The following is a 12,824-nucleotide window of genomic DNA, read 5'->3' as shown; positions in this document are numbered from 1 at the left end:
CCAATGTCACTCCAAGTCTGCAGACACAGAATGGGGTTTTGATTCACATTTGATTAAATTTTCAAAGAACTGGAACTGCATTTTCTTGTCTTCCGAGTTCATTTCGGACTCTATATTTACATAGAAGCCTTAGTGGAGCAAAGTGACTGGAAGAAACGGCAAGCTTAGTTTGAAGAAAGTTACTGATTTGAAATGTCTAACAATGCAACAACGTATAGCAATTCGAGGCCCCGAAACATTGTAGCTTGTTTTTGCATAATATTACATTTAAAAATTATTTGCTACTTTTTCATGTAAATCCCTTGGTTTTTTATTTTCTCCTCGAAAATATTTTCATGGTGAAATCAATGAGTTTCCAAATAAAGAACAAAAAGCAAATTTTAGAAAAATGTACTGGGGGGAATTCCCTGGCAGTCCAGTGGTTAGGACTCTGCGCTTTCACTGCTGAGGGCCCCATTTGATCCCTGGTCAGGGAACTAAGATCCCACAAGCCTTGCGGCGTGGCCAAAAAAAAAAAAAAAAAAGATAAAAAAGAAAAGAAGAGAAATAAAAATGTATTGGGCAGGATTTTTTTTTTTTCTCTAATTTCCCGACTATGAGAAACACAGAGGCGCAAAGGAAACAGCAGCCTAAGAACAGCGAGCGCTCTGTCTGCTGGGGAGAGCGCTGTTTATCAGTGTGTCAGCAGGGAAATGCTGCAGTGAGGTCCAATATCGGTGTGCATCTGCAGCCGAGATAATCTGGCATTATAGTCACTATAAGAAATCAGGAGAAGAGGAGAGAGAAGATATACTGTGCTCCATTTTATTCTCTAAGTCTAGAATGTTCTTTAAAGAACTCTTTTCAAAACATGTTCTTCTCTTGAGTTGCCATCCTCCGACTGGATGCCAGAGCCATTGATGGCCTGTCTCAAGGAGCAAAAAGAAAGAGACAATGGAAACACTGGTGTCCTCTATTCAGCGATAATAATATACTAGGTACAGTGAAAACTCAGCTTTGTGGAACCCTTAGGGAGTCAGTCAAGTTGGACAATCAAGTTCTTTTTTTTTTTTTTTTACTATGTTATTAAATATTGATTATAAACCAGTATGCATACATACAGAAGTAAAATTTTAAAAATAAAGGGCACATTTATGAACATACCACCAGTTTAAGAAATAGAACATTCCCTTTACCCTTGTGACTCTCCTCTTTCCAATGCATCCTATCCGCCTTATTCATTCATTCATTCAAATAGTTACTGAGTGCCAACATGAGCCAGGCACCATTCTAGGTTTTTGAGAAACATCCGTCAGCAAAACAAACAAGGATCCCTATCCTTGTGTCACATTCTGGTAGGGGATGACAGATAATAAACACATATAATAAGCAAATTATATAGTCTATTAAAAGTTGTTAGGTGATAGGTGCTATTTTTAAAAAGAGCAGAGCAAAGGGATGGAGAATCTTGTGTATGTGGAGTGAGGAGATGACTTGCAACTGTAAATACGGTGATCAGGGTATGCCTCCTGGGAAGATAACATTTGAGCAAAAATTGAAGGAGGTGAGGGAGCTGACCTGGATGATCCCTGGGGAAGCGTTTCCCTTTCAAAAGCAGCATCCAGTACAAAGGCCCTAAGGAATGAGCTTCCTGGCAGATGTGAGGAACAGCAAGGAGCCGGCATGGCCAGAGCAGAGGAGCAAGAGAGGAGGTCAGAGCGAAAGAGATGGAGACCAGATCTTATGAGACCTTGCACAAAGGCATTTGGCTTCAAGCAGGAGTGAAACAGAACCACTGAATGGTTTTGAGTGAGGACTGACTGACATGATCTGACTTACTTTTTTAAAGGATCACTCCTGTTGCTATGACTAAAAAGAACAAGGTTGGAAGCAAGATACTTACTGTAATAATAATCCAGGGGAGAACTTATGGGGGTCTCCAACTCAGGTCGTAGCGGCAGAGGTAGTGAGAAGTAGTTCAGATTCTGGATGTATTTTGAAGGTAGAGTCAACAGGAGTCCCTGAGAGATTCTACGTGCGATGTGAGAAAGAGAGGCATCAGGATAACTCCAAGATGCTTGCCCTGAGTAACTGTAAGGACCATAGGTGGAGTAGGCTTGGTGGGGTGGCAAAGATCAGAAGTGGAGTTTTGGACATGCTGCGTTTCAGATATCAGACATCCAAGTGGAGACGCCGAACAGGCAGGTAGATATTCAAGTCTCGACTGGGCTGGGTATATAAATCTGGGACTCATGGTCATAGAGATGGTGTTTAGAACCTGGAGACAGGATGGCCCTAGAAACGAAATGTGTATAGAGGAGAAAAGGAGAGAGAACTGAGAAGTGAGCCATGGGAAATCCCAACAGCAAATGTTTGGGGAGAAGAGGAAGAAGGAGCAAAGGAGGCAGAGAAGTGATCACTCAGGTAAGAGAAAAACCAAGAGAATGCGGTGTCGAGAAAGCTTAAGGAGTGAGAAAGTGTGTTAGGTTAGATGAGGACTGAGAATTAACAACGGGATTTAGGTCATTGTCAAGATCACTGATGACCTAAAGGGACGTTTTGATGCAGTCATCGGGGGAGGGGGGCAAGCCTGATTAGAGTGGGTTTAGGAGCAAACACGAGGGGCAACACAGAATAGTTAGAATCGTTTTTTGGGCTCTGCATTTGTTTATCCCTCCACCTACATCACACTGTCTTTTTTTTTTTTTTTTTTTTGGGGGTGCGTTGGGTCTTTGTTGCTGCGCGCGGGCTTTCTGGAGTTGCGGCGAGCGGGGACTACTCTTCGTTGCGGTGCGCAGGCTTCTCATTGCGGTGGCTTCTCTTGTTGCGGAGTACAGGCTCTAGGCGCGCAGGCTTCAGCAGTTGTGGTGCACGTGGGATCTTCCCAGACCAGGGACCGAACCCGTGTCCCCTGCATTGGCAGGCGGATTCTTTTTTTTTTTTTTAACATCTTTATTGGAGTATAATTGCTTTACAATGGTGTGTTAGTTTCTACTTTATAACAAAGTGAATCAGCTATACATATACGTATATCCCCATATCTCCTCCCTCTTGTGTCTCCCTCCCACCCTCCCTATCCCACCCCTCTAGGTGGCCACAAAGCACCGAGCTGATCTCCCTGTGCTATGCGTCTGCTTCCCACTAGCTATCTATTTTACATTTGGTAGTGTATATATGTCCATGCCACTCTCTCACTTTGTCCCAGCTTACCCTTCCCCCTCCCTGTGTCCTCAAGTCCATTCTCTACGTATGCATCTTTATTCCTGTCCTGCCCCTAGGTTCTTCAGAACCATATATATATATATTTTTTTTTAGATTCCATATATATGTGTTAGCATACGGTATTTGTTTTTCTCTTTCTGACTTACTTCACTCTGTATGACAGACTCTAGGTCCATCCACCTCACTACAAATAACTCAATTTCGTTTCATTTTATGGCTGAGTAATATTCCATTGTATATATGTGCCACATCTCCTTTATCCATTCATCTGTTGATGGACACTTAGGCTGCTTCCATGTCCTGGCTATTGTAAATAGAGCTGCAATGAACACTGTGGTACATGACTCTTTTTGAATTATGGTTTTCTCAGGGTATATGCCCAGTAGTGGGATTGCTGGGTCGTATGGTAGTTCTATTTTTAGTTCTTTTGAGGAACCTCCATACTGTTCTGCATAGTGGCTGTATCAATTTACATTCCCATCAACAGTGCAAGAGTGTTCCCTTTTCTCTACGCCCTCTCCAGCCTTTATTCTTCGTAGATTTTTTGATGACGGCCATTCTGACGGTGTGAGGTGATAGCTCATTGTAGTTTTGTTTGCATTTCTCTAATGATTAATGATGTTGAGCATTCTTTCATGTGTTTGTTGGCAATCTGTATATCTTCTTCGGAGAAATGTCTATTTAGGTCTTCTGCCCATTTTGGGATTGGGTTGTTTGTTTTTCTGATATTGAGCTGCATGAGCTGCTTGTAAATTTTGGAGATTAATCCTTTGTCAGTTGCTTCATTTACAAATATTTTCTCCCATTCTGAGGGTTGTCTTTTCGTCGTTTAAGGTTTCCTTTGCTGTGCAAAAGCTTTTGAGTTTCATTAGGTCCCATTTGTTTATTTTTGTTTTTATTTCCATTTCTCTAGGAGGTGGGTCAAAAAGGATCTTGCTGTGATTTATGTCATAGAGTGTTCTGGTAGGCGGATTCTTAACCAATGCGCCACCAAGGAAGCCCCCATCACACTGTCTTAATCATTAAAGCCTCTCAATTTTGTTCTTCTTCAGGAAGGATTGTCTTTGGCACTTTGCTCTTCTATAGAAATTTTAACATCCATGAGTCAAGTTCCATAGAAGAAAGTTCTTGAATTTTTCTTGGCATTGCACTGAAACTCTAGCACATAAAACAAGTTGGCAAAGCATGCTCCCATTTTTGTATTCTGGAATGAATCATGTAGAATGGAAAAAATTACAAAGGAGAGGTCACCGAGCAGTCAGTGACATTTGAGCTGACTTTTTTCTTGCTGTCTCCTTCACTTCCAATCCCTGGGGTAAAAGCCCACTTTCGAAACACAAGGAAACTTGGCCGCTTATCCCATGGCTTCTCCACCCTGCAGCCAGGGTTAGTGTCCTGTCATCCAAAGGGCATCCTGCACCCCTGCTGCCTGCATGTTTCAGGGACCTCCCAGCTCTCTTATGATAAACCCCAAACTCTTCTTGGCATACAGGTGGCTCTAATGCTTGTCAGGCCCTCGGCAAAGCTCACCTATGAGATTTTCCCGGGAAGGACACCTTCAGGGCTCTGATACGGTACCAGACTGCCATCTCGCCACACTGGCTCCCTTCCCCCACAAGCACGGGAGAAGAGCGGGCGAAGGACCAGCAGCAGAGAGAGGCGGCCCCGACGCAAACGGGGCTCCTGGGGGCGCGTGTCTCCCTGGAGGCTCCCGGCCACCTTTTGAAGGTGAAGCTGCAGTGAGTTCTGGAGGGAGTGCTTTCCAAGCCCGCGGAGGTGCGGCTGTCCACTGAAATGGGACTCCGCTGAGCGATGGCCGTGACCGGTTGGACCCCTGCGCAAGGTCCTCTCGGCCGGGCTGCCCTGCATCCAGAGCAGCGCAGATTTCCTGTTCAGCCCTCCCTGGCCGCTGTTTCCTTCCAGCACCTGGTCGATCTTCTGCACCTTCTCACTGGGCTCCATGAAGTTCATGGTCTTCAAGTGTAGCGAGCGCGACCTGGCCTCCCCACGTTTTTTCTTCTTCCCTGCCTCTGCTCCCGTTCCTCGAGGTGTGAGTGTCTGCCATCGGCCTCTGCTTTCAGGTTCCTTCTGACAAACCTGAAACACGGATGTTTCAGGATGAACTTGAACTTGAACCTGGTGAAGAAGCCCCCTGCTGGTCCTTCAGAGGAAAGGCTGGGATGGCTTATCCTTCGGAGGTTGCCCAGTGGATGGAGTTTCCTTTGGACACAGCCTGGGGCAAATTGATTCTTTCTGTGGCTCTGCCACTACTTCTGATGTGTGGGTGGAAGAAGTGGCCAAAGGGACGCACTTGGGAGTCTGTGCTGGGCTGGAGACACATCAGCTTCCCTCTGTGGGGCACAGCCCTGAGGCCTTGGTGAGCTGCACTGCTTGGATCCCCATGCAGGCGTGGCTTTGTCAGGGAGACTGGGGTGTGGAGGGGTGCAGAGGCCGTGGAGCCCTTGACCTTGGCACAGTCAGGCCATCTTTGCCCTTCTGCGTGGAGGCCTGGCCAAGGCCGGCCCGCTCCTAAGCAGGGAATTCCTGCGTTGACTTGTGCTGGTGGAGAGGACGCTGTTCCTGAAGGTGAGGTGCTCTCTTCCCCTCCTTGGCTTTGCTGCTGCCCTTCCACCCTGACACCTGGTCCTCCTTGGGTGGCTTATGTTCTGCGTTGCTCCTCTGAGTATTCTTAGGATGGGAATTAGTGGCGGGGGCAGCTAGCTAGCTGACACCCCACTGCTGTGTGTTGGCAGAAACTTCAGGTGGGTCCTTGGTGTGCTGTTGTTGGTTAGATCCACTGAAGCCTGGGGTTTCAGGGCAATGACGTGGCCCTCCTGCTCAGCTCTCTTGTACCTCAGAAGCAAATAGATGGCCATCACTTGGTTGTGCTTCTGGCCATCAACTAGCCTTGGATCTCTTCCATGTTGTCACACATGGACACCATCAACTCAGTTGGCCAGGGTTCCTGGTAGTCAGAGAGTGGCTCCACAGAAGGCTTCAGTTCATCTTCATGACCTGTATTCATCCACGGATCTTTCTGGATGGGCTCTAAGGTGCCTTTCTTGCTGGAATTGAGAATGAGAAGTTTCTTGAGCAGTTTTTCACATTTCCTGGACGTGTGAAGGGGCATGTGGTATACACCACTGCCTACCCACTCCTGCCGCTCCTTGAAGACAGGGGCCCATCAAAAGGCGGGGGTCTGCTGACCAGTATATACAGGATGACCCTCAGATTCCACACATCTACTGTGGGCCCATCTTATTTGGACCTGGAAGTGTTCCAGGGCGGCATCAAGGGGGACTGCCAACGAACATATCCAGCCTGTTGCCAAAGGTGAATTCGTTGCTGAAGCCAGTCTCCAAACTTGATTTTCATATCAGCATCCAAAAGCAGGTGTTCTGCCTTTAACTCTATGAATAACGCACTTCTGGTGACAGTACTCCACTGATGGAATTTGCCAGGACCTCTTTTTCTTGTGGACTTCCATGAACCACTAGGTACTCAAACACATCTCTTCCACTGAGTACTTCCTGACAAGGCAGAGTGGATCACTACAAATAATTGTTTGGGGATGGCTCAAGTCCTTCATGATTCTTATTTCAAGGGACCGTCTCTGGAGTTTGGAGGAGTTTGGCTAAGCCTTGTCAATGATCTTCTTGACTACCTCTTTCCCAAGTCAGGATGTACGGGGCCAACTTAAGCTTGGTCAAGTTGCCCTTGGCGATGGTCTTGACTGCCAGTGGTTGTCAATATGGTGTCCTCCTCAGCAGAGATGGCTGAGATGACTGCAGCATGTTGGACTTATTGCTGACCTGGGAGTCGAGGTGTCCCAAGGTCAACTTAAAATTGGGAAAAGCTGGTCAGAAACTTGACCCAAATCACCTCAAAAGAAAATCACTTCCAGACTCCCCCTGATGAACTGATCTTTATAATGGAACCAAAACATAATGCCAGACGTACAAATAAACAAAACCAAATACTGACAAACCTAAGTAAAAGGAAAGAGAGAAAACATAATTTTAAAAAGAAAAAAAAAAGATGAAAATGTGAAAAAAAGTTAAAAAAAAAAAAAGAAGGAAAAAAGAACGAAGAAAAAAATGGGGGAAAAAAAGTAAAAGTTAGTAACAGACAAGAACCCCACCATATCAATGAAAAAAGTTGGTCAGAGTTCTTCCAGTCACTGAAAACCAGCATCTTGAGCTAGAAGAACTGAAAAGTAGCCCAGCCAGGGAGCTAAATAAAGGTTCAAAATTTCATAACAATGGCTTCTTGTGAGGCCATACCAAGAAATGGACCCATCCAAGCTGGGGATCATCACAGTGGTTTTCTCACTTTGTGGACTCTAAAACACTTTATTCTTTTAAATAAATTATTAAGGCCCCCCCCAAGAGCTTTTTGATTAATGGGTTATAGCTATAAACATTTACCTTATTAGAAATTAAAACCTGGGGACTTCCCTGGTGGCGCAGGGGTTAAGACTACGTGCTCCCAATGCAGGGGGCCTGGATTCGACCTATGGTCAGGGAACTAGGTCCCACATGCATGCTGCAACTAAGAGTTCGCATGCCACAACTAAGGAGCCAGCGAGCTGCAACTAAGGAGCCTGCCTGCTGCAACTAAGACCCAGCACAACCAAATAAATAAATAAATTAAAAAAAAAAAGAAATTAAAACCTGTAGGATGCTTCAGCAGCTTTTTCATTTCCAGTTTGAAAAGCTATAATAATGTTTGGCTTTGAAGAGCTCATACTAGCTACACTGAAATAAAAGTTATATATGAAGCAAACTTCATTTTTCAAAGATTTTCTTTTGAACATAGATTAAAATTTTCTACTGATTTTATTTTTTTTCCTGCTTTGTTACATTTTCTATGATGAGTTTAACCTTATTATTTTACTAGTCACTAATCAGAAATATAAGCTTTTTCCATAAATATAAGTGGTTTTAAATGATACATTAACTACTACGATATGGTTCTCCATTTCTGCTATGTGGTTTTGTGTGATTGGCTGAATTTTTTCATGGTCTGATTGGCCTAAACACCTGTCAGTGATGAATATTCACAAGTAAGGAAGTGAAAAGACTCACACTGGTGTTGTATATTTGAAATGAGTCTATTAGCGCTACCAAATCCATTATGAACTGGTCCATGGGGAGAAAAATCAAAACAGGATTCTTAGTAACTTCTGACTAAAAGATGAGGTCAAGTCACTCCTAAGCTAGTAAAGTTAGAAAGTCAGTGATGTCCTAACACTGAATTAGTGATTACGGTACAGGTGATTATGTCACAACTTTAGATGAATAAATAATTTTATACAAAAACATTTTAATAAATATAATTTCCTGAAACAACAAACAACCAGTACAACTTCCCAAAACAAACAACTAAGTAGGCATAGCCTAGACATGGAAGGTTACATTTCACATCATTTTAAAGTTAGGATTCTTGAAGAGAACTCCTTGCAAAAAACTAACCAGGGGCTTCCCTCGTGGCGCAGGGGTTGAGAATCCGCCTGTCAATGCAGGGGACACGGGTTCGAGCCCTGGTCCAGGAAGATCCCACATGCCGCGGAGCAACTAAGCCTGTGAGCCACAACTACTGAGCCTGTGCTCTAGAGCCCGTGAGCCACAACTACTGAGCCTGCATGCCGCAACTACTGAAACCCGCATGCCTAGAGCCCGTGCTCCGCAACAAGAGAAGCCACCGCAATGAGAAGCCCACGCACCGCAACAAAGAGTAGCCCCTGCTCGCCGCAACTAGAGGAAGCCCGTGCGCAGCAATGAAGACCTAACTCAGCCAAAAATAAATAAATAAAATGAATAAATTTATTTAAAAAAAAAAAAAAACTAACCAGGATGATTTCACTGTAACAAGTTTCAGAAAAAGAGAATATCTGACAGGAGGCACTTTTACTTTTATTTGGTTTAATTTTTATATTTTTAGAGTTTTCAAAGTAAAGGTTCATAAATATCTTCCAGCTTTTACCCAGACTAACAATATATAATGGCTAGCTCAGAGCTTTGTCTTCTCAAGGTACCACTGCCAACAACCTTCTATTTGTTTAATGTTCCTCGTTAAACTTGTGTCATTTCTAGCCTTGGTTTCAATGATAATACGTAGACAGGGCTGAATTAAAGTACACATGGCTCATAATTTTGTTTCCACCCTGCTCGTTTGGTTATCATATTGCATGTGTTTTACATATGCATGTCCAATTAATATATTCTGCAACTGAACTCCATTAAACAAAATGTCTCCCTACTGGGGATATCACTGGTTCCCCACCTAGCAGCCTTCCCCCTTCGTTTTTGTCAACAGTCCTACTTCTGTTTAGTTATGGAGCCATGATATGCTCAGGGTCCATCTCCAGGAGAAGGCTCATAATTGGTCTCAGCCAGTCTTTTTTGACTCATTCACCTCCACCAGTGACTGGTGTAGGTGTGAGCATGTGACCAATGCTGTCCAATGAGCCACAGAGGAAGTCTGTCTGGGCTTCTTAGGAAGACTTTTCTTTCTGATAAAAAGAAAGAAATGCATGAGGGAAAACTTACTGCCACCCACTGCATGGTTGTGTAGGATGTGATGATTGGAGCTGTTACCACTAAACCGTGAGCTTGAGAGGACAAGCTTGAGGGCCAGTGCCAAAATTCAGAGGATGGCAAAGGGCAAGTACAGAAAGCCCTTGGGATTTGGCTGAGATGTTGTATAGTCAAATGAGCCAATCATGGAAACGATCCAGACTTTAACGACAGATAGTAACCATTGAATAACAACTTTCAGTAGGATGCTTTGTTACCTGCAGACTGAAAAGGTCATTCATTTTGCAGCTCATCACTGAAGTTCTTCTAGTCACTGATTTTAAAATAACTGATTACTGTTTGTATAACAATTGTTATGTATGATATAGTAACAATCACACTGTGATGGTTAATTTTATGTGTCAACTTGACTGGCCCAATTAAACGTTATTTCATTATTTCTTTGTGTGTCTCTGGGGGTGTTTCTGGATGAGATTAGCAGTTGAAATCAGTGGACTCAGTAAAGTAGATCCCCCTCCCCAATGCAGGTGGGCATCATCCAATCCACTGAGGGCCTGAATAGAACAAAAGTCAGAGGAAGGAGGAATTTCCCCCCTTGTTTCTTGCTTCCCTGATTGAGCTGGGACCTCCCATCTCACCTTCTCCTGCCCTTGGACTGGGATTCACACCATTGGCTCCCCTGATTGTCAGGCCATTGGGTTTAAACTGGAATGACATCACCAGCTTTCCTGGGTTCCCAGCTGGCAGACAGCAGATTGTGGCACGTCTCAGGCTCCATAATTCACATCTGTTATCTCCTACTGGTTCTACTTCTCTGGAGAACTCTAATACACACACTCAGAGCAAAGATTAGGATGCCACAGAGGGAAGGAAGAATCTGGTGCTCAATTCTCTTATATTCTTCTATTGACGAACTTTCTTTTTGGTAACTTTCTTTCATCAAAAAATTGTGGCTAATGACATAACTTATCACCAAGTCTCTTAAATCATTCTCACATCATGGCAAGCATATAAATCTAACCACAGTCCAACTCTAGAATGAATATAAAAAGAGCGTTTTATATTCAAAGACCAAGTTGAGGTTCTACACAGTAAAATAACGGTAACAGCTATTATTAAAAAGTGAACTGATTAGAATAGGATACCAAATCTATGAGTTAAAGTGATAACTTGAAGACTATGTTTGGGAAATATGGGGAAAAAATGTTATATGGAAAGAAAATGAGAACACAAAATTTAATCTATATTACCTAACAGTGTAAGTGCACACTTAAATGTGAAACACATTATAAGGGAACACTGAAAGGAAATGTGTTTTGAAGTAATTGGGTCGTGGGACAATTTTTTTTCTTTTTACTTTTTTGTGGCAATGTTTGTGTGATACAAATGGGAGAGAAATTACCTTTGAAATGTAGTCGTTCATTTCAGCAAAATTTTTGTGGAAATTATATTGATTAGTCTTAAAATAGAACAGAAGCACTAAAATCATAGAGGCTTAATTTTTATCAACCTAATTCTTAATTCAGGTTGTCACTAGATTCATCAATTCCATTTACTAAGCAGTTTGTATGTGCCAGGCACTGTACTAAGCATATTGAGTAGATTATTTCTTCTAATCCGCACAACAGGTACTATGTTTATCACTTCACAGACAGGGTTAATTAGTTCGCTTTAGGGTCGTGTGACTAGTTAGCGATGAACTTCAGATCTCGACCGTAGCTGGTCTTGCTCCAGAGCCATGGACGTAGTGGCTGCGAATTTTCATAGAGCAAATATACGCAGAGAAGATGCTCAGGCTACAAATCTGAAACCTTAGGGGTACAAAAACTTAGACATATTTTTTTCCCATATCACTCTAGCATTTCAATCAGACACGTGTTTCTATTTGTCTTACAGCTTAAAAGCTAGATCTGAGGAGACTTTATTTTTATTTTATTATTTTTTTAGATTTTAAAATATTTATCAGATTACTTTGAAAACATAAGATGCACAAATATTTCATTCTTTTAAAATTATAATTACCTTCCACTTTGATTGAATAATTTCTCATCTTTTTATCCAAAAATTTCTACTGAGAGCTTTAAAAACTTATATTTGGTGGCATTACTTAAAATGTGATTTATTTTCATTTACTTTCATTATTTATCTTTGAAATGATACTTTATCATTTCTTAAATCAGCGTGGGTTCATTGAATGTTTGAGAGCCACTCTGTAGGACTAAATCATTAGCCTATAATTTTACAGTAGATGAAGTACTATGCTTTCATTACTTTGAAAAAAAAAATAATAATGACTTTGCAGTTGACTCTTACATTTAACATTTTAATCTCAGCTTTGCCACCATTAAGTATAACTGTTTGCACTGACCACATAAGAAGCCAAAAAATTACTGGGTCACAGGTTAATCTAATTCAATTTAAATCTAACAAAGATAACCATAATTAGCAATTTACCACAACAAAAGCCAGAGTTATTACTTTCAAAACTGTATCGATTTGGGAGTAACTAGCCTTAAATTTTAAAACATTATTCTGGGGGTGCTGAAGCTCTTTCAAGAGTTTAATAGTTTCAAGGGTTGAGTGATTTATGAAGTCTAAGCTATTACCTAACACAGGCAACACTGTGGTTGGACCTACTGTCTGAATCTTTATAAATAGATCTTTTTTTCACTTGATCTGCCTGAGGGTCTAGGGTCACAGCCTTTATCAGTGGTAGTATAAAGGCTAGTCCCCACCAAAAATTTTAAGTATTTTTTAAAATAAATTTATTTTATTTATTTTTATTTTTTGGCTGTGTTGGGTCTTCGTTGCTGCACGTGGGCTTTCTCTAATTGCGGTGAGCGGGGACTACTCTTCGTTGCGATGCGCGGGCTTCTCATTGCGGTAGCTTCTCTTGTTGCAGAGTACGGGCCCTAGGCACGCGGGCTTCAGTAGTTGCAGCATGTGGGCTCAGTAGTTGTGGCTCGCGGGCTCTAGAGTGCAGGCTCAGTAGTTGTGGCACATGGGCTTAGTTGCTCCGTGGCACGTGGGATATTCCCAGACCACGGCTTGAACCCATGTCCCCTGCATTGGCAGGCAGATTCT

The sequence above is a fragment of the Eubalaena glacialis genome, chromosome 2, assembly GCF_028564815.1.
Source record: "Eubalaena glacialis isolate mEubGla1 chromosome 2, mEubGla1.1.hap2.+ XY, whole genome shotgun sequence".
Lineage (NCBI taxonomy): Eukaryota > Metazoa > Chordata > Mammalia > Artiodactyla > Balaenidae > Eubalaena > Eubalaena glacialis.
This window is presented reverse-complemented; position numbering follows the sequence as displayed.